This window comes from Lissotriton vulgaris, chromosome 10 (genome assembly GCF_964263255.1).
Source record: "Lissotriton vulgaris chromosome 10, aLisVul1.2, whole genome shotgun sequence".
NCBI classification, from domain to species: Eukaryota; Metazoa; Chordata; class Amphibia; order Caudata; family Salamandridae; genus Lissotriton; species Lissotriton vulgaris.
The window spans coordinates 872,108,354-872,134,201 of NC_141698.1; the positions used below are offsets into that span (position 1 = coordinate 872,108,354).

At 42.6% G+C, this 25,848-nt stretch overlaps 1 protein-coding gene across 1 annotated transcript in view; it reads right to left on the reverse strand.

The window, feature by feature from the left end:
• Positions 1 to 25,848, reverse strand: part of ZNF804B (zinc finger protein 804B) — a 938,225-nt gene that overhangs the window by 192,342 nt on the left and 720,035 nt on the right. The gene's annotated exons all lie outside the window — the stretch shown is intronic.

Sequence of the window (25,848 nt, forward strand, 5' to 3'; positions counted from 1 at the left end):
GCGCACTACTTACCCGTAGGGTCCCAAGGCGCTTCGACCGCTTCGAAACCCTTCCTGGCTTCCCTGAGAGATGGTCCCTTAATGGGTATCTCCAGGGTGAGACCAGGCATCCCCGGCGGTCTGGTGGGGCCGTTAGTGAAGATGAGGCAAGCTAATGCCCAGAGTTGCCGAGTGTGATCGCTGATCAGAGTGGGCACTGAGGCGAGAGAATTATCGAGTCCGCTGACCCTGGTCCAGAAACCTGCCGCGCCGGGAATCGAACCCTGGTCCCGGGCCGTCCTCTGCTCTCGGGTCTGCCGCCTCTAACCAGCCTAGCCTCTAACCTCTAACCAGTGAGCCACACTACTACTCCAGCCCACACTGCCAAGCCAGGTCTTCACCTGGACCGGAAACAAGCATCCTGGGACCGGTATCAGGGTAACACCCCTCATCAGCCAGGCTAGCTTGAATCCAGTGGGAAAGTGAGCCAAGGACCCACGTCTGGGCATACTCTGCCAACTAAGGGTGAACAAAGCAAACACAAGGAGATGATGGACAGAGCTCTGAAACTTTTCAGATACTCACCCCCAGTCACAGATCTGGGTCGAATCCATCATCATTCTTTAGCTCACTTCGCCACCTCAGTTCAGACCGAGCTATATGCAAATCAGTCTGAACTCTATCCTCATGGGAACAATCCAACCCGAACTGCCAAGCCAGGTCTTCCCTGGACCGGAAGGGAGCATTTTGGAACTGGTTTCGGGGTAACACCCCTCATCAGCCAGGCTAGCTTGAATCCAGTGGCAAAGTGAGGAACAGACCCACGTCTTGGCGTACCCTGCCAACTTAGGGCGAACAAAGCAAACACAAGGAGAGGATGGATGGAGCACTGAAACTTTCATGCACTCGTCCCCAGTCATGGATCTGGGTTGAATCCATCATTGTCGTGTTATAAGGTAGTCCCTATGTTAACTATGGGAAAGATAGGCCCTGTGGTAGTGACAAATGAGTGTAATAACATTTCACTACCAGGACATCTAAAACTTATTAGTACATGTCCAACTTCTTAAACTCACTGCACCCTACCCTTGGGGCTGCCAGGGCCTACCTTTGGGGTGACATAGGTATTAAAAAAGAGGTTTGGGCCTGTCAAGAGACTTGCCAAGTCGAAATGCCTCTCTAAACTGCACACACAGGCTCTGCAGTGGTAGGCCTGAGCCATGTTTGAAGGGCTATGGCAGTGGGTGGCAAAATCAGTGCTCCGGGGCAATTAGTAGCATTTAACTTACAGGGCCTGGGCATGTGTCAGGCCTTTTACTAGGGACTTATAAGTAAATTAGGTAAGCCGATTGGGGATATGCCACGTTTTAAGTAGAGAGCACATGCACTTTAGCATTGGAAAGCAACAGTGAAGTGTTCAGAGTACCAATGCCAACAAAAACTAATTAAGCAAAAAGGAAAGGAGGAAGGCAAAACATTTGGGTGTGACCCTGCAAAAAGGGCAAGGTCCAACACCTGTCCTGCTGTATTAGCCATGTTCCAATTCTTAAACACAGGACTACAGAGTGATTCTATAGGCTGGTTGGCCAGCCTCGTAGTCAGGGACAGAAAAAGCTCCAACCATCTTTCGCCCACACCTGGACCCAGCCTGAGTGAGTCCCAACTCTTCAAGTAGTGCCTGCCTAGTCCTGGACACTAGTAAGTGGAGATCAAGATGCCCAGCTAGCCAACATTCTAAACGTAGAGCTTGGTAATGATGTGGCTAAAACTGATCTGCGAATAGAGAGTAAACCAGAACCAACCTGATTGCCTATCAGTACAAGGTGTAAAACTGGTTGGCCTGAATTTTTCGCAGCTTCTCCGAAGTTCTTCTCCGAAGTAGCAAATCCTGTTAATTGGCACTTTGCATAAGGCATATCCAGCACTGTGATCCCCACATCAGAAAGAGCATCCAGGTGGTTCAGCTGGCAATTGTTTAACTCCAATAAAGAGACTAAGGGGGTCATTAGGATAGCGGACCTGTGTCCGTCCACCACCCCGAGGTAGAGGGACCGTCCGCATGGGCAGCAGCGGTCCCTCCATGCAAATTAGGATGTGACCGCCAACCTGGCGGTCACATCCCGTATCTTTAACCTTGCGGCGGGTGCTGCTTGAAGCAGCACCCGCTACAAGGTTAAAAATGCATGTATTGCATTTACATGCACAAAGCGGCATGTACCGCGCGGTGCCTGCGGCTTTGTTCATGTAAATGCAGGAGGGTACCATAGGTACCACTCATGTGCACCCCCCACCCCCTGACACTCTGGGGGCCCGCAACGGGCCCCCAAACTGAAAAGACCACATGCTTTTCCACGGAAACACATGTTTCCTGCCCCATCCTAATACGGCTGGCGGTGTCTGATAGACACCGCCACCATATTAGAGCTTTTCCGCCATGGTCGGAAGGCGACCGCGGCGGAAAAGCGGCGGACGGTTTTCCCATCCGCCGATGACCCCCCAGCCATCCTAATCTGGCAGGGGGTCTTTGGAGGCACTGCTGCGGTGATTCCGCATCCTCTGGGCCGGCGGTGGTGAAATCACCGCAATCCTAATCGGCCCCATAGTCTGAACATGCAAATCTTCCCTGCAACTTCTTCCAGTGGCTCACCCAACAAAGATGCTTCCTCCTTGGACACGGCCTGCAGCCTTGCCCATCCCAGCTTCTACGTTATGAGGATTTTTGTTGAAATTTGTTTTAAATCCAAAGTTAAGATCTCGAGGCATTTACCCAAACGGAATCTCAGATTGACCACTAAGTTTATGGTGTTTATTCCAAGATTCAAGCGCAAGAGAACGGGTGGTTCCCGTTTTTCCATCCTTGGCCCTACTCTTTGAAAGTTCCTGCCAATGGACATTAGACTGACATCTGAGTACACCAAATTCAGGAAACAACTGAAACATGGTTGTTCACTCTAATCTATTGTTAGTAGTCCTTAGGAAATTTCTCCCTCTCCTTACAGCGCCAAGAGACCTTTGGGTCTACGTGCGCTTAACAAATTCCCTAAAAATAAACATAAGAACCGACTGGGCCCAATCCACGTTTTGTATCCGACCCGGGCTCCATCATAGTCGGCCATATTTTCCAACTTTGACCCAGTCTAGCACGACTAGATGTCAGTGGTTGGCATTTTGATCTTTTGATCTTTTAGGTTCTTTTTATTTTACTTTAACATTTATAAATTCATAACAAGTTCTACTGATTGGATTTTTGTTGTTTTTGTGTCAAATATTTTACTAAAATGTACTCTATTCTCTTAAATTTGTGTTGGCTTTTTTATGCGGTATCCTTTCACTTTATTACGGTTAAATTGCTGCATAAATTCTTTATAGGTTGACTCTAAATTAAGACTGCCTGCATTTATTAAAGCTATCGGACGGTAAAACACAGGTTAATTTAGTGACTTGTTGGATTGGGTGCTGGCAGCGGAAAATGGCAGCCAGTAGTGAGTAACTGGTTGTGAGTCTATGGACTGTGGGTCATGAATGAGAGAGATGAGCCACCCTGGGGAGCAGACTACTGTAGAAGGTGTAGCTATGGGAAATTGCAGGGGGTAGTCAGCAGATTGCACCCACCAATGCATTGGTGCTTCTGAACTGGTCCTTTGCGCCAGGGGGCTACAGAGAGGTCAGGCAGTGTTTCATTCCCTGGGACAATGTGGGAAGGGTCAACGCAGTTAGGAAGCTGCACATCATAGTGGAGAACATGAATCATTGAGCAATGTAGATTGTGCTGTAGTGTTTCCTGACTGGATGACAGCGTTGAGAAACATTCTGAGATGTGCTTCTGCTCGAGTCTCAAATGGGGAGTTAGATGAGCAGGAAGGAATGTTTGGAGTATCTGGAACAATGGAAGTGGTGGGTGAGGAGAAGGTGTTGCTCCACAATTAGTGTCTGTGGGAAAGGAGGGGGCTCTGCGGGGAACTGAAAAGTGAACTTTCAGCCTGAGCAATGTAGATTATGCTGAAGTGTTTCCTGACTAGATGACAGAGTTGAGATACATTGCAGACGTGCTTCTGCTCGAGCCTCAAATGGGGAGTCAAATGAGCAGGAAGGAATGTTTGGAGTATCTGGAACAATTGAAGTGGTGGGTCAGGAAAAGGTGTTGCTCCACAGTTAGTGTCTGAGGGAAAGGAGGGAGCTCTGCGAGGACCGAAAAGTGAAATTTCAGCCTGGGGTCAGTCAGGAGAACCATAACTTGGAGAGTATAGTAGTAGTGCCGGGTTTTGTGGTGAAGTGACAATTGGACTGGGGTGTACAATGAAAGATGCTGTTACTGTTGCTGGTTTCACCAAACAGGCATGGAAAAATATGGACTCTCAGTTGATAATAAAAAAGCATAAGGGCTCGAAGGAAAGGTGTGAGGTCATACAAGCAGAAGAGGATAAATTCCTGCAGGGCCCTCAAAGACCAAATGTAAGACCATCATTTAGTGCTTTTTTCAAAATCAACAATCAAGGTTTACAAAAGGCTGGAACTAGAGATCTGATGGCACTGGGAGCGGGCAAAGAGATAAATGGAAGTATCACTGAGCAGTTTGTGACCAGCGAGGAACGAGAGTGGTCATGGATGAGGGAGGTAGGGTGACTTCAGGTCCCGGCCCATGAAAGCAGGGGAACAGAGGAGGGGTGAGAACCTGCAAAAGATTTGAGGTACTTACCAGCATGCCAGAGAGTGGGATAAGACCTCTGAATTGTGTAATGAAAGCATGAGAGGAAATGGGGGCATCTAAATGAGACAGATGCGCAGGGGGCAACACGAGACAGGGTGAGGAGGATAGTATCCAGCAAGGTATGTTGCTAGAATTATCAGTAGAGATGAAAAAAGTTTTTGTGAACTTAAAAGCAAATCATAGAAGTTTTCAAAGCATGTGCAGCATTTGAGAAAAGGTAGAGTCCCTGGCTGATGGTTCTGAAGCCATTGAAAAGGCAGTTCATCAATTTAGACTACCATGGGGGAACTTGCACTGAGATAAGGTAGTTAAAACAAAGATGAATTGAGATAGGGGAAAAGATGGAGACATTAGAAAAACAATACAAGGAGCAATAACTTAAGAATTGTCAATGTGACAGAAGGAGGATAAGGTGGTGATGTAAAGTCCTTTGTTGTAAGTTTGCAATAATTGCTGGCTTGGACATAGATTTATCAAAGGAGATTTAGAGAGTGCATAGAGATTCTTTTGAGGCCAGTTCTGGTTGGAAGAAAGGCAAGAATATTCTTGTAAACTTCTTAACATATTCAGTGGAACGCGGATACTTGAATCTGATCTTAAATCTGGAGTTTTGAAGACAAAGGATTGCTCTTTCACCATTAGGTCGGATGTATCCAAAGCAAAACAACAAAGGCAATGGTAGTTAGGCAAATAAATCGATGAGCTAAAATCATTAGGAGCAACCGCTAGAGTGAAATTCCCTGCCTTACAAACAATTATACATAATTCCATGCATAACTTTAGGGTGCCAGAAGAAGTGGATCAATGTATGCACAGTTAAAGCAGGAGATAATGTAGTTATGGTTAGGGTGAAGCTCAGTCTTGGAGCAGAAGTATGAAAGATAGTTCCGTAAGGTAGGCTTTAACTCTGATATAAGATATGTCAGAAAAAAAGGGGAGGATTCCCCATTGAGCAGTGGTGGTTGGGAGGAATTGAGAGAGACATCAAGCAGGGAGCATAGGTAAAAAAACTAAAATTAAAATCTTCGTACCACTATGAATTATAGATGTAGGGAGGAAAATAGCAGTTTAATAAATATGCATTGTTGTGAGAGGGATGATTGGTAAGGAAGATAATCTCGCTAGGATGTTGTCAGTCATGACATGGGATGTCCGTGAGTTAAAAGGAAGGCAGTAGCAGCAGATGGTAAGACAATATCTCAAAGATTATAATGCATCAATAATTATCCTTCAAGAGAGACATCTATTGAGGGAGAAAATTACAACATTTTATAAGGAGATGAGGTGGATTGAGTGAGGGATAGGTACTAGTCAGACATGTTGTTCCAAGGGAGAAGCCATTCTGATAAGAAAGATAGAGGGTTAGAGGTTGTGGATTATAGAGATAACACCAGGGGTAGATGAGGATACAAAATACATATTTGACCGTGCAGTGGTGTAAATAAAGATGGAGGTTAGTACGCAGAAAATAGAACTTAGATTGATGTCAGAAATGAACATGTTGTAATATCATGAAGTAACATCAGAATTGAAAAAATGTTTAGAAGAATTTTTTCTTTCAAACATTGGGTAGTACAATGCATATCTAAGAGGTCAGTTGATTTCTATGAATTGCCAGGAAAATAAAAGGAGTAAAGAGAAAATTGAGCAGTTGGTGGGGAAATACTTAGTATACAGAGAGAGTTGAGAGAATGCAGATGACGCAGTCTATATTAGAAGCCCACTTGGAAAAGCAAATATTGAGGCAATGGAAAGTTAGTAAGGCCCGCTCTTTCGAATATGGTAAGAAATGTGAAAAGGTGAAAGCTCCAGGACCAAATAGTCTCCCTTATGAGGTTTATGTAACTTTGAACGAAATAATAGATCCGGTGTGGAACACTTTATTTAGCAGTATTCTAAACTCTTATTGCCTCTCGTATCATGGCAGGATGCTGTTTTTTGTCTAATTTTGAAATCTAACATGCCTCACAATAGGTGCGAGTCATATAGGTCAATTATCACTGCTGAATTGCGACTACAAAGTCTTTGCCGCTATAATGGCAAAGAGATTGGCTAAGTTAGTTGGCAAGCTGGTCCTTGGCGATCAGAAGGGATTGATGCCAGGAAGATACTTGCATGAATCGACTCACTCGCTTATGAAAGTGAGGAATTTGGCTACCTCCAATGCCATATCATTAGCTGTGATCACGTTAGATGCTGCAAAAGCATTTGATCAAGTTAATTGAATACATTTGACAGCGGTATTGAAACACTGAGAACTGGGGATATCTTTTGTAGTGCTATATAGCTTTCCAAGGGTTAAAATTCTGGTTATTAAGAGCTTATCTGATCATTTGAAGATCATGAGAGGAATATGGCTAGGGTGTACGTTATCCCCACTCCTTTTCTAACCTATTTCAGAAACCCACAAAGCCTCAGGTTAAATGCCAGTATTGTACCCTTTAGTAGTTTTAGGCTTATAAAGGAGCTAGCCTTGCATGCAGATGATTTGATTCAATGTACATCAGACCCAGTAAATCATATCTCAAAATACAAAATGAGTTTGTAGTCTTTGGTCAGTTCTCAGGATACCAAGTGAATAAAGATAAAACTGAGATAATGGTGTGAAATCTTAATTGGTAGGGTTGTGATGGGAAATAAGCTATTGAATACTTAGATAACAGAGTATTGAATGATTTAGAGAACTTGGCAGAGTGGCAAATTTAAAGAATGTAAAAGCATGTTGCTTAGATTAAATAAAATCTACCCTTAAAAATGTACAGCCACACTAATCTGATTAAGAATATGACCCTGCCCAGGTTTACCTTTCTTTCTGACAACATTGCGTTAGCCTTCAATGAAAAGGTGTTACCAATGTTTTAGGGGGAAATGAGTAGTTTCATATCGAGTGCCAGAGGTGCCAGTATAGCTTGGAAAAAACATGAAAAGAAGCTGTTCAAAGGGGGTCTGGCCTTACTTAATTGCAGTTATACTGCTGAGCATTTCAATTAAAGAACTGTAGAGTACTGATGGGAACACCTGTTTCAAGTCTGAAAGGGAGACAATGGGAGATCCTTCTGGAGAATTTAACAGAAACATGGTTTCACAACAAATTCAGGTCCTCAGTTTTAAAAAAAATAAAAAAAATTAGCTTCAAGCTCTCCCAAGCAGCAGGCAAGCTGGTGTATGATATAAAAACACTCATGGGTATTACATTCCACTATCGCCAATCTGGGACTCAACAGTGACTCCAGAGTGTTTTATTGATGAGCTGTGTGGTCCCATTAGAAGAGATGTAATCAAGAGCTGGGGGGACTTGCTGAGTGAAAGGAAACCACTTTCGTGGGAACAATAGAGGGAAAGAGCATTTGGCCACTTTTCTGGGATTAAGTACATCCAGATAACTCTGTGCGTCAAGCTGCTCAAGGAGATTCATGCAGAAAGTTCATGAGTGGAAGAGGATCTGCAGGATATTCAGCCTAAAAAGAAAGAAGTCTTTCTTTGGTATTGGAACATGGTGATGACTGCAGACCGAAGGGCAGAGCCACCGTGTGGAGTCTGGGAGCATGACGTACAACAAGGAGCTGGAGGAGATATGGCAAGTATCTTGGAAATTGTTGTATGTTATGGTGAAACCTGCTCCATTGAAAGGAACCATCACTTTACTCTTTATAGAAGCTATTGATCTCCAGCACAATTGTAAATTTAAGAGCACTAATGTGCAAGATGCAGGTTGAAGGGGGCTAATACCATGTACATGTTCCTGGACTGTCCAGGTCTTGTCTTCCATTGGCAAGATGTGAGTACGGTTTTTAATGCAATATTAAAATGAGATCTACAGGTAAGTCCCATCCTGAAATTGTTTGCAATAGATAAAAATGGTTCTTGCTAAAATCAGTAACAATAGAAGTGTGTTACTGTTCTACTTGGTCATATTAGATCAAAAGGAATTCTGAAATAGATGGATACAAGCTGAGCCCCATTCAGTGAGGGAGTGGTTGACAGCTGTTGCTTATGTATGCAGGCTGAACAAAGTGGACATCAACTCCAGAATTGCATTTATTGTGGTAGCCATATGAAGCATGGCAGTGGAGATATAGGGCGAAAAAGGCCAATGATTATACCAAGGCTCTCTCTATAAAGGGTTAGCCCATGTCTATGCATGTGAATGAGAAATTTGTTTAAATGAATCCTACCCAACTGTATCGCACCAGCTTGGGTGTTACCCATGTACCCCCGGTCATTGGCTGTATAAAACATTCTTGGTAATAGGAGGACATCATTCTTTTTACTTTTGTGGTTCACCCTCACAGAGAGAGTGGGTGTTGCTTTAGCAGGGTTAACAGGTCACTCAACGCACAACCACATTTCTCACATTGAGGTGCCTACTGGAACTACAGGAGCCTTTTACTAAATTTACTCCAGTCTTGCTTTTGACAACTGCCTCTGATACTCTTAATCATCAGATCTTGGTATTTTACCTGCAAGGGGTCGCCACCTCATATTGTCCATTAATTCTGCCCATCACTGAAAAAAGTTGAAACTGATCAATGACAAGTTAAATCAAAAGGGCTCAAAAGAACTAAGAGGAAGAAAAGTAGTAATTAAAAAGAAAGTGACATCCACTTGGACAGTTTTCCATCTGCATCTACTCTTTGTTCTGTTAGGGCCTTACATTAGTAACTGGTCAATCAAGTATCCTAGAATTTCTTCTTGCCCTAATCCGGTCTCTAATAAAATATCTAGGACAATAGAGCTAAAAATTCATCCATTACCAGGGGCCAAATGTTGATATAAGATCTAATGGGTGCATCCAAATGTCTTCTTTCACAGTACCAATAATATCTTTCTTAACTAAACCTCTATGATAGAATTTCCTATATGGGCAATGGCTGTCTAAGTAAAAGTCCAAGTGGCAAATGCAGTTCATAACTCCCTACACAAAAACCTAGATTCGAACCAACACCAGGGACCAATATCTTATGGGACTTTAGTAATGGCAGCTATATGTAGGCAGGAAAAGGATCTAATCATGCCTCTTGCTTATAATTCCTCACACTATGGACAACTTAAAAATAGTATTCCTAGTGTTTTGATAGCAGATTTCAAAATTCTAAATTATAAAACCCATTCCTGCTCTAAAAATCAATTGCCCCATACCTACACCTTGTACAAACTTGAGTTATGGGTTGAGGGGGGTAAAACGCTACTCAAGCAGTAACCACAATCCTTGTCCGGGTGAATTGATAAGCAAACCCCAGATCAACTTGTGCTCAACACTCTGGTATATTGGAAAAGAGCAGCCAGGCTCAACTCAGAGGCAATCTGTAAAGTATGTGTGCAACACTTCAAACAACAAAGAAGTAAAAAGAATCCCACGCCAGTTTACAGAATTAAGGTCATTTTTAATAAATAAAACAAGACCAAAACAACAACAATCCAATCATTAGAACTGGAGATATTATAGCCTCATAGCCAGCCATAGCGGGCTATTCCGGCTATTAAAGGCCCGCTGCACCATTAAAGGCCCGAGCTAAGGGCGAGGGACTTTAACAAAGCCGAGGGACTTTAAAAGCCGGTATAGCCGTACTACGAAAGGCTATAAGGCTAGTAGAACATTCTGACACTAGAGGGCAGAATGTTCTAACAAATATGCCATAGCCTTCAGGGAGCGCGAGGGGATTGAAATCCCCTCAGGCTTCCTGAAGTATCTGTTCACAACCAGAGCTGTGAACAAGGAATTATTGGAATGTTGGAGCTTCGGGCTTATACCAGCCATTATAAGCCCGGAGCACTCCATTGTTTTCAATGGAGCTACCAACATTCCAATGCTCTAATCTACTTTAAGATGTCAGCAAAAATAGTGCCACAAAGTGGCAACTGTGGATATATGGTCACATGTGAAAGTAACAAAGTCACAAGCTCAGGACGACCGTGTTGAAGTACATGCCAGCTACATGGATCAAGTTAGGCCTGCTGAACAAAGTACTGTAAATAGTGAATTGCAGAGTATTGTAAAGGCCCGCGTCGGAGATGTGTTCCGCAGCTTAATCAATGACTAAATTCTGAGATGCGTCAAGGGTGCAGCGCTAGATCCATCATTGTCATTGAGGAACCCATCGACCAGGGCTTGCGTTATGAAGTTCAGCATTGAATATGGACTGTGGACGGGGGGTGATGCATCGGTTTCTGGAAGCTGCGATGCAGAGTCCTGTGTCGTCACCAAAGCTGCCATCAACAAGGGATGCAAGGGCCAGGATGTGTCCAGTATGTGTTACACAGCAGAGGTTTCGATGAGACAAGAGGCTGCAATGCTGATCTTTGAGACGGAGGAGATCCATGCAGTGGCAGCAAATCGTTAGTTCTGCCTCGAAGTTCCACGTGCAGCAAAGACTATGCATCGGTTCCGCTGGATCTTTGGAGCCGGGCAGAGCAACTTAGGCCCACTTCCAGTGGTTCAGATCTGGTGTGGTACTACTTAGCATGTTAATTTATAGTCTACTGTGTCCCGTTTGTATTTCCACAATTTCCTTGCATGAATTTCTTTAGCATGCTAATTCAATTTCATGTTGATCGTATCCAGAGTGACATTCCAGGTTTCTGCGTCGTCTTGGTTTCCTAATTGAGTATTTAAGTCATGTATTTCAGATGCCAAATTTTTAATATTTGCGACAATACCTCTATACGCAATAAAATGAGGTCTAAGAACATTTGTTCAGAATCGCGTACCAGCGAAACATGACATTTTTATTGATTTGAAAGAATATTGGTTTCAATGCCATCCATAAACAATGCTGTATGCATTTCACTTTATGGTATTGTATGAGGGCTGTAGCCAAAGCTGTTGGCTAACCTCTTACTTCATAATGTAATCCAAGTGTCTTAGTAATTGAGTAACAGTGCCAGGTGAGGTGTCAAAAGTCCTAGCTTCTTGGAGTAAAGAGCAAATATCTGCTGCCTCTTGCGATGTGTAAGATTTTGTTTCAGCTTTGTTGTCAGTAATGTATGCTATGACCTCAAACAATATGTTTAATGGGTGCTGCACAGTGAACAGAAAAAATATTTAGGGAACCAGAATGGTACAGTACACGTAAAGCTTGCTAGATTATTCAAGATAATCAATATACATGTACTACTCTGTAACGGAGCCTGCCCGTCTGGTTATCCAAAGGCTATCTAAAAACAGAGTGCTCTATCCATGTAAGCCCATAGGCTGCATTAATAAAGTTTGTACAATTCCAATAATAATTTATATAACAAATTAACTCCAATGTATAAAAATGTATAAATCATCATATCAATGTATCATTGATTGCCTTTCAAAACAAGAATGAGGATCCACTCTTGGAGACATTCACACTAGCTATTGTATCAGCAGTTGTATACGCGCTTAATCAATACAATGCTGTGAAGAGGGAAGAGGTGTGGCGCCGCGGTAGGGCGACTGACTCCGGAATCTGGGGACCCCTACCGGCGGCAGATTAGCCCAGCACCATGTGACTCTGGGCAATAGCTTGCTTAATCTTCCCGACGGCCCCCAGCGCCTAGAGACCCTTACGGGTGATTGTGCGCTTTACAAATGTGGATTATATTATTATATAAATCATGAGCTAAATATTAACAAATCCAAAACCATACTAGTTTTAGCACTTTACTGCCAACATTTTCTATAGAAGGGACATCTCTGGATTTTGTATCGGGGTATAGACTTTTGGGTGTAATTTTTTATTCCAGAGGCTCATTTAAGAATCAGTTTGCTGCAATTTTAAACATTAATAATTAATTAATTGTTGTGTTTGCTTCCCTGCGGAATACTTCAAAAGGCCTGTCTCTTCAGCCAATCTTGCAAGTAATGACGGCTCCGTATGGCCCTCCTTTGACATATGGGATTGAAATATTGAGAAGAAAAGCTGACAAAATATAGACGTCATGGTAGGAACTTATCATCGCCTGGTTAACTTACCTCTGCAGGCTTCAGCAGCTCAAAACTGTTTAGAGTTTGGCCTCAGGAAGCAGAGAATATGCAGCCTTGCAGCACATTTGAAATGTTGTTACAAGTTAAAAGTTGATACAAGATCTACGCTTAGAACAACTGTGTTGGAGGCAACAAGTGAAACTAGAAATACTGCAGCACATGAATATTTTAACCTAGCTCTATCCACTTTTAAGGCAGAGAAAGTTGGGTCTAAACCATTTCCCAAACTGCATTCAAAAGACTTATTAATTGAAAAGGCAAAAATGTTTCATCTTCAATAGATAGAGAGGTGTTAGCTTTTAGAGCCAATGCATGGATGGGTATAGGTTCATATGGCCTCTTAGAATTTCCAACATATTTAGCAGGATTTTAAATTCAAAACTAAACTTTTTGCTCTTCCAGCTTAAAGACTTGCAAGTTCATTTTAATTCACGGTCTTGGATGAGATTGTCTAAAGAGACATCATGTTGACTTTGTGATTATTATAGGGAAGACATTTGTCACATTGTTTCCTCCTTTCCAGCCCTAACGGAAGAATGTAAAAGTCAGTTGAGACAGTTTTTTTAATTGGAACATTACAAAAAACATGTCAGCAGGCATTTAAAGCCTGTCTCCAAGGGGAAGATTTGATATTCTGCAAAAACATTTTGAAATGTATGTCCATTGCTGAGTCCAAATTTACAAAGTGTGACCTGTACTCGCCACTGACAGTGTTACATGCTGAGTGTATGAGGCCTATCTACAGTGTGCTCATTTTATTCTGAACAATGAATTTTACTGATATGTATGTTTGAACTTATTAAACAAGATGGTTTTCACTGCAGTTATAATTTAGTCTTATGATGAGGAAAGGATTTTATCAAAAGCACATTGCACTTTTCTGCCTATTTTGCACAAATTGTTGTTTCACCACTAATATTGTTAGTAGTATACTCAAGGCGTTATAGCACTAAGTAAGAGTAATAAGGTTTATGAATTGTAAAAATTGCAGATCAGTGCCCTGCTAATTAGCTCTCACTTTGAAGCTTATGAAAGAATCTTGAGGGTTTTTAACTGTTTTAATATGTTTTTTAAATGCTACTTATTGATAATGTATTATTTGGTGATTACATTGTATTACATTGTACGTTTTAATTAACTGAACAATAAAGTATCATTCACTCACTCAATCAGGATTACTAATTATCAGCAGCATCGCTATACTCATGTTAATTCACCACCTTCTTTTATCCTTCATCTAGATATGAAGAGCTTCTCTCTGGCAATAATGTGTTTTTTTCCCTTAATGATTCAAGCTCTACAAAGAGTTTTATGTTCTGTATTAAATCTAATGGAGAAAGTGGAGGTTGATCTTGCCAACAACGCTGTACTAGAAAGGTTATTGTTCAACAAACTGTGCAAAAAACGCTAGTAAAACGAGCTGAAAATCATTCACTGTACAATAACCCATCTATCACCATAATTTGCAAATGCGCAAAGGAAAAATAAAATAAATTTGCCGTAGGTGAATGAAGACATATAGCCTTGAAAATAGGTGTATAAGCATGCCTGTCATTCTAACATACAAAATGCAGACAATCATCAGATATGTTCCCATTCAGCAAAACTTGAAAACAAACCCTATAAGCAACTCAATCACCTACAGAAGAAATCTTGCAATACTGTCTGCTCCTTAATCAAAGATTTGGACCACAATATTACACAACAGGCTTATGCCCTTCAACAGAAGGTACATAAAGTCAGTAATGATCATGAGAAAAGTCAATAAGTCTTTGCAATTTTCAAACAGTATGGAAAAGCAGCAGTCAAAAAGGAGAATATGGTACATACATCGTAAAATTGGAAAAGGCACAATAAAGGCAAGGCAGGGTACCAAGAAACAATCTTGCTAATATAGGTATACTATCTCTGGCAAATATTTCTCTTCCTCAAATAATTAATGAATATAGCTAAAATGATAATGGGAAATCCTGTGACAACTAGATTCAAATACAAGGGACTAATCCAGCTGACAGTCAAATTTAAATTCAGCAAACCATGTTTGTCTTCATTGAGAGTTCAGCCCATTAATCAATTAGGGATTTTGTAGTTGGCTCGAATGGTCCCATACATGACTCCTTGAACTTTAATGCTATCAAAATTAGTGCACATCCTACATCTCTTCAAGGAGGTATACACTATTGTTTCTTCAAGGGACAGTTTTACTTCTAGTGTTGCTTAAGAAACAGTTTATGTTTACTGAATTTGATTATGAATTTGGTACACTGGCACTTGTCGAAGAAAAGATACAAATACCACATAAAATTACATAAGGGTGAAAAAGATCAGATGTTTGATATCAAACCATCAGACTGTCTCTGCTAATTTCCCAGTCAGCACATTCCATATGCTCATTGATCAAAATCTACATAGGTACCACGGGGGAATGTCAGTAAACCTTTTAAATGGACAAAGAATGTACTTAAGAGAGGCCACACAGTGCATGCACTCTGACCTCTAAAACATGTTAAAAGTAGCATTACTCCTAATCTGCATATTTATCTTTCTTATACATTAATAGTACATGGTGTCAACTATACACAGCGCCTGCAAAGTAAATGTCACTAATAGACTAAAGAAGACATTTTGCCACCAATGGTGTGACAGTTCAAAACATGACTGCATACCTAACATAGTAGCCGCTCGGAGTAGTTTTAAAACTGCAAATTTGACTTGTCAAAATAGCACCATTTGGCAGGTCGAAACCCTCCTTTTCAATAATAATAAGTCAGCCCTAATAGGTTTTAAATGCCCATAAAGCAGGGTGCATAGTAGTTCAAAGAAGGACATGTAAAGGTTTACTGTTAAATATGACCTCACCATGACAAGACCTTAAAAGCTTTTTTCACTGTAGCATGGTTAGCAGTTCCGCAGGAAAGCTTTGGGATTCAAGAATACATTTAATAATGATATCTCTGCTTAGGAAACAGCAACAAAGTTCATTTTGGGACTTTTTAAAATATTTATTACAAGCCTAACTCACAGGTATAATTAGATTAGTCATACATATGTAGAACAATGTACTTTTAAAAGTCAAACTTTACCTTCCTAAAGCTTCTAGAAGCACATTTGCATGAAATTCCAACTATCACTCAGGACCTGAATATCCCCTTGATGAGGTGTGAACTTGTTCTCAGAGATGAGACAAAGACATTGGGTGTGGGGGGTGACTTGTTTGTTTGGCAGACTGACCAATTGGACTGTGCCCAGCATCGTAATTAGATTCAAATGGACCTACCCTGTCATCTACAGAGATATCCAACACCTGGGCCTACCCCATCCCTTGTACCCCTAGTCAGCCAGGCACTAACCCAGGGGGAATAGAAGCTACTCCCAGAACCGATTTCGAGTTATCACAAAGTACAGATAACCAATATTCCTAGCCCCACTTCTAGAAACATTTTGTCACGATGGATTTAGATAGAGAGCAAAACTCTGGGTTAGTTTGCGGAAGGGCACAGAGGAACTGCTACAAAGGTGGGGAGGGTTTCTCTGGGACCATTTTTCCCTATTGGTTGGGGATGAGCCAGGGGTCACATCCACCACAAGCTAGTGCCAGGCACAAATGGGGCAATCCTGGGCTTCAGAACACTACTGTACATGCAGAACAAAGAGGAATGTCTGTTGAGATCTGTGAGGAGGCTTGAAAGGCTGGACTTGCTTCCACTTGTACCCAGGTCAAAGAAGTGAATTCCAAGGGTCAGTGGTACGTCACAGAGAGGGGGGATTTCCAGCTTTGAGGAACCTCGTTACGCTACAGCTTCCTGCCTTGTCCCACTGGCGCAATCCATTCTCCAAAAACGTGAGTAAATCTGAACTTAGAAATCTTTAACGAATGAAGGCAACAAAAGTATCCTGCAGGCAAGGGTCATTCCTATGGTAAGATCTTTAAGTTTCTCTTACTCTGAGCTTTCCCACCAAAGGTCAGCTGCTTCACTGAGGCCTTGTTTGATGGACATCTGGCCTCATGGAGCCCTTCTCAGTCACAGCCTGCTGCTTTTTTCTACTGGGAACTTTTAACTTCGATTTCAGAGACTAATTCTGAAGGTAAAACCTCTGATTAGGACAAACCTGGTTTCAATATGCCTAGGTCCAGGTGAAGCACAACCATATGGCTGCAGTTGTCATTTAATGCTTTTTAGTGCTATTTAACACTTTAGAAATGACTATCTCTGCTTCCTCTTATTTGATTGATATCATTTAGATATGATTATGTTCAGAATATTCACTATTTTTAAAAATTGGTGTAAGATTTGTATTGTGTTGTGTTATTGACATTTTAACTGTTTTTGTACTTGTTGCACAAATTTTCTTAAGTTAACCCCTTCCGTGCTCCCGTCGGCTGTTGGCCGATGGGAGCACTCCCTCCCCAGTGCTGCCGTCGGCCAACGGCCGACGCAGCCCCGCCCACCTTTTAGAACGCCCGCACCACGGCGGAAAAACCGCCGCGGTTAAGGCGTTAAGCATGTCTGCTCTATGCAATAACTAATAGGGGTTCCAGCTGTGGAACGAAACAAGTTGGCTGATGTCCAATTTTTAACTTCAACTACAATAAAAGATATTTTGGATATACTTGGAGCTCACTGACTTTGTTCTGGTGCACCTTCCCTCCTATATAAAGGGGTTGAGCTCATATTCAAAACACTGAAAGCTTTATTGGAACGAACAAGAATCATGATATTTCATGTGGTGGACTACCATCCACCACAACTAGTAATCCATTTCCTCACAATATAGAGGATAGTTTGTATCCTACTTAAATATATGGGGTTATATGTGGACACAACAACGAGAATGTCATTCAGACCGGGAACCCTTGCCAGACGACTCAGATTTTTTTCTTTTTTATCACCAATACCTCTCAAATTATGTGATTATTGACGCAAGTTGGCGGAGCGACGTTGATTGCCTGGTAAATAGTGGATAAACTGGATATGAAAGGTTCCCAATTTTAAAAAGTGATGTTATAAGTGTACCTATTAACACTACTGTTCAGACTAAGGCCTATCATAAGCAAGTAGTGCCTTTGAGTTTTGGTTTAGTATGCTGTTGAATAGTTAGGCCAAGATTCGGTTTTGTTCTTATGTTATGATATTACTCACTTGTTCTTGAGATTTCCATTTTTTTTAAAACGCAAATGCATTTGAGAAAATGGGTAGTTTTAAGAAACAATTTGTGAATTCCTGTACTTCCTTTTCGCATCAGTGACCTGCCTGTCAAATCTCTTGTATCTTACAGTCTTCCTTGAAACTGATTAATGGGTTTATCATGGTAGAATAAATATTTAAAGAGAGTTGTAATGAAGTTTATCACATATGACAGGCAGATTGTTTAACGGTGAAGATGTCATTAAGTTCCAAATATCTATCAAAATTTAAAGTGTAAAGAAATGCAAAACGATTAATAGAACAGTAATCCCACGGAATTCTCCTGTTTTTATGATAAGATTACCAGTTAGAAAGTCTGAATTATCTACGTTTTTTTTAAAGATGTGAACATTCGTGGAACTCGGAGACATACAAAAAGGTATAATTTAAGAGAGTTCTACTTCCATGTGAAAAGTGAGTACTCTGAGCGCAGCGATTGGAGCCGACCATTTAAGAAGCAGAAGCAAACTCGTCAATAAACGAGAATATAGCAAGCTAGTAAAATCTATACACGGATAAGTAAATTAATACAAAGATAAACAAACGTGTATAAATGCTGACTTCATGTCTGACAATGGCAACCTAATGGTAACTATCAGCTAGATTCATGAAAGAAAAATCGTCTCACAAAGGGCCAGATTCTGCGAATCTGGCCCTTTGCGAACCCAATTTTTGCATTTGGGATTCATCATCCCAAATGCAAAAATCGGTAATTGCGAAATCGCATATTTGTGAGGAATTGCATTTAAGGAATCTCTATTTGAGATTCCTTAAATGCAATTCATTTACCATTTTTGATTTGCGAATTCGCTATTTCTGGCCGCTACTTACCGCGAGGTCAAACCTCGTGGTAAATAGCGAAAACTTAGAAAAATGCATTTAAATGCATTTTTCTAAGTTGCATGTTACACACACACATGTCCTTTGGACATAAGTGTGCGCAACACCAATGTAGATTACATTTCAGGGGTGCTACAGGGTGTCCTTTGGACACCCCTGGCACCCTTGAAATCGCATCCTTGTTTGCGATTAGCAAATTGCTAATCGCAAACAAGGAATAACTCCCCATTCATTCCTATGGGCCTTCACAAATAAGGAATGTGTAGGAATCGCAATTTATTTAGCGATTCCTACATGAATCCCGTTTTGCAAGTCCTTAATAGCGATTCCTTAATAATCGCTATTAAGGACTCGCAAAACGGCACTATGATGAATCTAGCATATTTATGTTGTGAGCACCCATGGAAACGATATATCTAACTGGTTTTGTGTGGTAATGTCTTTTTTTCCACAGAATACATTTACTCCTCGGCAACATTGGTTTTGAAGCTCAACGTGTTACAAAAATCAATGGTCATCTTTAATTATTCATCTATGTATTTGTAGAACCCGACTTTTGTCAGGAACAATAACAAAAATAGAAACGACTGAACTACACATTAGCATGAGTGGCTCGAGGGTTCTCTTGAGGCAAGCAGAGTCAGATGTCATGCACAGTTGAACCAGAGGAGCTTTTGGATATACTGCTTGGAACGCTCTCCCGCCACAGCGGGATTTAAACCTTTGCAGTACTTTCAAACTGAAGGGCTCCAGAGTCTTGAGATAGAAAGTAGGGAACAATCACATCGGGGAGAACACTGAACCACTTTATGTCTTGGGGCCAACACTTTGAAATGGATGTACTGATAAAACGATCGTCAGTGAAGAGTATGTTGTTCAGCAGAGTTGTGGTAAAACTTGTTTAGCACACACGGAAATGGAAGACGAACCGCCATATTTTGTACAATGTCCCAGTGACTAGGATAGATGGTCTTACCACATTTGACGTGGAAAAGTATTTGTTGTTCCTTTTATGGTGGGATGCTTTTCCTTAGGAATGAATGAGAAGATGTATTTTATTTTAGTAGACAAGAACAGAAATCAAAGAGTCACTTGGAACCGGCATGTTTATCACCATGTCTTGGCTGACCATGGTGACCAGGTTTTTTCGTCTTAGAAACATGGGTGCGGAGGCTGCCCACGATGCTAGGCAAAGCCCCATGGCCAAGACTGGTCACTTATGACCATTAAGATATTATCCTTGCCACAGTTCAGCTTTAGGAATTGTGAAGCCAGCCAGTCATTGATGGCAATAAGGCATTATTGTAGACAACCCTTACTGTCTGATGATAACATTTTAGTGGCTGAGGAGCGATCCTTAATATTGAAAGTTCAAATAATCTGTCCCCCCAATTGCTGAATATATGGGTTGAATAGAATACATGGGAAGACCGAGTGCTAAGAGGCCGCAGGTAATCAATCAGATGTTATGTAGAACAAAATGGGGGTAGTATAACTGTCTGTTCCTTTTACATTTATAGACCCAGAATCATTACAAGCATCAAGATCATTAGAAGCATCACGATGGCTAATTAAATATATTGAATCAACTATGTTGAACGATGTTCAGAGATCCAGCCGCAGGAACCCTGCCTGCATATCCTGGTCCCTGTAGTCCTCTAACTGATCTACAATTTCAACCAACAAGGCCTCTGTGCCCTGCCTTGTGCTGACACCACCATGTACCACTGCAAGACCCAAAAGATATCCAAATTGTTGACTAGCCCTTTGGCTAAGTTTTGTACAATGATTTTTTGTGCAGATGAAAAAACAGTGGTGAGCTTTTAGTTTTTTGCATGTTGGAATCAAGGTTATGTTTCTTTTTAATCAGCACCACGTCTTCTCTTACAAGTCTCATGGACAATGCCTGAGGCAAAGCAGACATTGTAAACTCATAGATGTGTGAGTTGATGGCAGGCTCCATTGCTTGCAATTATTTCGGAAGGTTGTTGCTTCTTTATCTGTTTTATTTATTTTCAATATGCTTTCTTCTTTCAACTACTTTTTCTGTGCGGTCCTTGCGAGCAAGATGAAGTCAGCGTGGGTTCTCGCTGCTCGGCTGCTCACGCCGGACACAATATGATCGGCTAGCCGCCCCACGCCTCTCAAAGTAATGCCGGTCTGTCACGCACGCTGGGTACAGAGGCTGAATGGAGCACTGATGCTATCTTCCCGTGGAGGGGCCCACTTACAATTGATTTGTGGCTGGCAAAACTTCAATGGAGTAACCCGCATGGCTTTCCTGATTTTAGCTGTCACTCTTGCCGATCCGAAAGTACGAGCAGTCTTTTATTCTATTGCGGCAGCAATACTTTCTTCCCCTCTGGTCACTCCCGCTGTTTTCACTGCTGCCAAACGGATCCTTACGCAGCCGGACCCTACCTTCTCCTAATTTCCAAGGAATCAGACTTGGCAGACTCGACAGGAGTGCTGTTATGTTCCTGAAGGTCCGCCCCCGATGTCCCGAGGGACGGACAAGTTGGTCATGTGACCGCCCTATAATAAAAAGAGGTCGAGCACGTGCGAGGGCGTTCAGATAGAGACGCGCCGACCGAGCAAGCAACTTTATTCCCAGTGTCTGGCTGAGTTTATTCTAGGGCCACGTGTTAGGCCTAGTTAGGGGTTAGATGCCCCTTTTGAGTGTAGGTCCCAGAGAGATCTCCCTAGGGCTCTCCCATCCCCCCGGTATGCCCGACACAACAAGTGCCACGAGCACCCGGGGGGCACGAAGAGGCGCTAAGCTGAAAACACCTGGGGCTTCCAAGGATTCCGTGGCTGCTACCGCTGTCACCGAAGGAGCTTCTAAACCCAGGCCTGAGGTTAGTGCTGATAAAAAACTGTCGGCAAATTATTGGGCAAAACAGGGGGGGGCCTTGCCTAGAGACTCAAAAAATACTGACACTGCACACCCTCCCCCCGCCAAAATCTTCTTGGGCACCAAAAATTTAATACGCCAGCACCAACTCTAAAACGTACGCATCCCCCACTGGGACTACACCCTCAGGGAACTCCAAGCTGGGATTGCAGCAAGAGGGGAGTACAACGGAAAGCAGGCCTAGTGGAACTTTTTCCAGCAGCCCATGATTAATTGCCGCTTAATCCTCTACTGAAGCAACTAAGCCCATAGGGGACCAAGACATCCCCTCCCAGGCCCCTGCCCTAGCTCAACCAGCTATCGACTCAATCCAATCCTAGACTCTCCCTGCAACTCAAACACAGGCACCGGATAAGGGATGTAGTGATGCCAGTCTTACTCCTGATTTGCAGTTGGCAGGGACAAATAATGTCATCCAAAGCTTAGTGGTGGCCCCCGGCTCACAAATTCCCTGGTCTCCCGTCACAGGGTTGGAACACTTCTACTCAGTTTCAGACAGTACACCTACCTCATCCAACGAGGGTGGGTCCGAGGACGCCAGCGAAGGTGATAGCGAGGTCTCTCACAAGGACACAGTCACTGTTCAGCGCCCTAAAAAACCTATAAGTAAGAGTAAGCACCGCAGCCAGCTGAAGTGGGATTACTCTGGTTCTCAGATGACATATCCCCTTGACGAAGACTATCTTAACTCAACTCAGTGGGGAAGTTCAAAAAGCTTGCAGGCAGATACTGAACCCTCTCTAACCTCCATACTAGCCTCCATTAAGTAGTTCCACGAAGAGGTTCGGGCGGATAACCGTGTCGCCAAAAAACGCTGCCAAGAAGTTGCAGGGTGGCTTAAGGCGGCTGAACAAGACTTGTGCTGATATCAGCGACCGGGTCTCCATGGTGGAAGCTCGAACTGAACACCTGGAATCAGAATTCCTGGCCACTAAACAGCAGGAGGAGTCCAACACAGCTTGCATGGTCGACCTGATGTCTAAAATGGAGGAGCAGGAACAACCTCCGCCTGCTTGACTTTCCGGAGGGGAAGGACGCTTTATCGTCAAATTGTTACAAGACTACTTTCCAGATCACCTGGGCTGGGACTGGGACCATGAAGTACCAAGGGCGCTCCATTTTCCTTTCCACCAGAAACGGCAACACAGCAGTGGTAATTTGTCAGGAGGGCAACCAAGGGTATTCCTCGTCTACTTCGGAAACTTCCTGCTTAGACAGATGATATACGACCAGGCTCGCTTCAACTCCAAGAAAGGAGCCAATGGAATAAAACATTTTGCCAAGCCAGACTTCTGTCATCAGACAGTTGAACGAAGATGGCGAATGAGACAATTATTCTCCCCTTTCCAGCGGCAGGAAGCGGAAGTCTACCTCATGAATCCAGCCAGGCTCAAAGTAATCACTAACGGGACCACCAAAGTCTTTCTCTCTGAAATAAAAGCTGGGAAGTATCTGGAGGAGCAGAAGTCCAAAAGAAGCAACAGATAAATATCCTGCTCATTGTGTTGTCAAGTTTAGCTGGATGCCTCCTGACATTGCCTTTTCTGCTTTCTTGCGGTTCTTTCTCTCTTTGTTTTCCTCTTCTGTTCTACATATATTAATGCACAAGGGGCTACTAGCCGTCTTGAAAATATAGTATTGCTTTTTCTTTTTTTTCCGGCCTGGCAGGCAGTCGGGGCTCATGATGATTGCCATCATTCAGGTCTTACCTGATTGCTCGAAGAAGGGGTGGGAGGGTCGGGGGGTGGGGGGACGGGTCAGACACCTTAATAGAAAAGACTGGCACAGAAAATTTAACGACTTGCTTTTTTTGTATTTTTTGCACACACACATCCTTAAAACTTATCCTTTATGGCATTAGACAGGATTGTAGGAGTTTGACTACTTATCGTTTTCATTTTTTTTTCTTATGAATGGCTAATATAGATACATTAAGAATCGTTTCTGTCAACATCAGGGGGCTTAATGATCACTCTAAAAGACAAAGTGTGGCGTTGGGGCTCTGTTCTTTTGGGAGGGACATCAACTGTCTGCAAGAAACCCATATTGAAGGCTCTCAGAAGCACCTACTAGACACCCTGGGGTTCAAAGTCTTGGAGGCTACTACACAGGGCTCTAAAACTAGGGGGGTAGGAACTTTGGCAGAGAGAAGACTTTCTCATACTATAATTGAGTGCCATCTCTCTAATAGCCCCCCTTCACCCTCTGCTCAATCTATGGAAATAACACGGGTGATCCCGGTGTCATTAACCTGGTCTCAGGTGAACTAGTGCACTGGGCCACCCCCATTGTTCTTTGCGGCGACCTTAATTTACATCTGCCTTGCGACTTGGAAACTGACAACAACTGGAAATATAAGGGTAGGAAGCCCTTGGTGTTTCAGGCACTGGCCAATCTTGCACAGGCACATGGATTAAGAGACTCTTGGACCAGACTAAATCCATCCCAGCCCGGTTACACCTTTTTTTCCGCCACACATCACACCCTTGTTAGGCTAGACTACTTTTTCCTTTCATTTTCACTCATTAACAAATGCACTATTGAAATAGCACCACATTTCATGTACAACCATAATCCTCTTATCATTAACATCAAGGGGCTTGGCAAATGTAGGGAGGCTTCTACCTGGAGTTTCAAGAAAGCTCTATTACATGACCCGACGTATCAAACACATATGCAAAGATGGATACAGGAATTTTTAGAAATAAACATTGGCTCGGCTTCCTTAATGACTGTTTGGGACACGTTAAAAGCAGGGATCAGGGGCAGGACCCTTATATTTTCAGTTGATAAAAATAAGAAAGAGAAGCTCCTGATAAGTAATATACAGGGGAAGCTAAAGATAGCCGAAACTACATTAGTCCAATTTATTAAAACGGGACAAGATATCGAGAAAGTTCAGAAAGAAGTAGTTCTGGCCAGAGCTGAAATTGGGGCGATTCTTGCGGAGAAAACTGCCGCAAAGTGGGCAAGTACATGTGAAAAAAATTATGAGTGCAGTGTTAGTATCGGGCACCACTTGGCTGTCAGGACTAGGCAACAGGTCTCCAGCAGCGAGATACATACAATCAAACTCCCATCAGGAAGTGAGACCAATGACTTTGATCTCATATAGAGGGGATTTCAGGATTTCTACTCTAAGCTATATACTGAGGAAAATCATGGTCTTAATGACACACTTGAGAGCGAGATCGCTCGTTACTTTAGTTAGATCGATCTTAAAACACTTACCCCAGACAATAGTGATCTACTAGAATTAACCCTAACTTGGGAGGAGATTCTGGAATCCCTCCCCAGCCTCCCCGATGGGAAAGCCGCCGGCTTGGATGGTATCCCAGTAGAGTTTTATAAGATTTTTTCCCCCCAAATTAAAACAATTTTTACAGAGGTAGTAACTTCTATCTTTAATGGGGCTTTGCCTCCAGCCTCGTGGTCCAAAGCCAGAATAGCAATATTCCCAAAAAAAGACAAATCTCAATTGGAGATGAGCTCTTACAAACCTATCACACTTATTAACTGTGACTCAAAGATCTTTTCCAGGGTACTAGCAATTAGAATTTCCTCCGTGGTCGAGTCTCTAGTATCAGAATGGCAACACAGGTTCATCCCGGAAAAAGGCACAACAGAGCATGTCAGGCAAGCCATTACCCTATTTCATGCGGCACAGGCGGCCGGAGACCCGATGTCATTAACACTCTTGGACGCTGAAAAAGCCTTTGACCGGGTCTCCTGGCAATTTCTGTGGGCCGTCATGAGCAGGATGGGCTTTGAGCCAAAACTCAGACAGGCGGTACAAGCTCTCTATATGAAACCGATGGCCTGTGTCTCCATTAATGGACAAATAACTGGGCTATTCGACATCTCCTGGGGTACCAGGCAGGGGTGCACTTGCTCCCCTTTGCTGTTTGCCCTTTATTTGGACCCCTTCATCAAACAAATTGAAAGAAATCTTAATATCCCCGCAGTCAGTTTCCATGGCAGTAATATTAAAATCATGGCCTACGCTGATGATCTGGCCATTACTTCGCCTAATCCCTCAAATTCCATAGTGGCTTTAGAAACTCAGGCGCAAAAATTTGGAAGGCTGTCTGGCTATGCCTTGAACATAAACAAAACACAAATAATAATGAATAGCCAAATTTATTGGGCTGACTACAGGGTAGTTCCTAAGGCAAAATATCTAGGAGTCTCCATCTTCTCCAACCTGGACGAGATTGTTACAGACATCTTAGCTCCACTTGCCGTACACACCAGGAAGGCATTGAAA